Consider the following 737-nt stretch of genomic DNA (forward strand, 5'->3'; position numbering starts at 1 on the left):
ATCTCAACTCACTGCAACCTCCGCCTCCCAGGTTCAAACGATTCTCCTGCCTCATCCTCCCGAGTAGCTGGGATTACAGGTGCCCGCCACCACACCCAGCTAATTTTTTTATTTTTAGTAGAGACGGGGTTTCACCAGGTTGGCCAGGCTGGTCTTGAACTCCTGACCTCAGGTGATCCACCCACCTCGGCCTCCCAAAGTGCTAGGATTACAGGCGTGAGCCACCGCGCCCGGCCCTAGTTTTCTTCTTTTTAATCATACATTCCACCCCATGCCAAAGTCTCATTCTGTTGATTTGTGTAATTTCCAGCTCAAAGTCCCATTCTGTGGCTACATCGACATTTTTTTGTTTCTTTTCATCACTAACTAATACTGGCAAGGCAGGCAAATGCCAAAGATGTGTGCCACTGGCTTTGCTAAATGGCTGTCAGCCACAGTCAGCTGGGTCAGTTAGCACAGAGCTCCAGAGAAGGCAGAATACCACTTCCTCAGCCTGATGACTTGCAGAAGTGGACCATTTACAATAACTGAGAAGAATCATAAAGGGCATATGCTTCTTGTACGTTTGTGCTATTTAAGGCTAAATACCTGTACCATCTGAAATTATTTTGAATTTGCTTTCCACGCTGTGTGATAAATTACGTTCTAAATATCTTTTCATTTCCTACTTCATATTCTCTCATCCCTCCCCCTCGTCTCACTACTTGTATTTGAATACATTTTCTATATGCACCCCC

This window comes from Sapajus apella, unplaced genomic scaffold (assembly GCF_009761245.1).
Source record: "Sapajus apella isolate SASKATOON/1434 unplaced genomic scaffold, GSC_monkey_1.0 scaffold25, whole genome shotgun sequence".
Taxonomy (NCBI): Eukaryota; Metazoa; Chordata; class Mammalia; order Primates; family Cebidae; genus Sapajus; species Sapajus apella.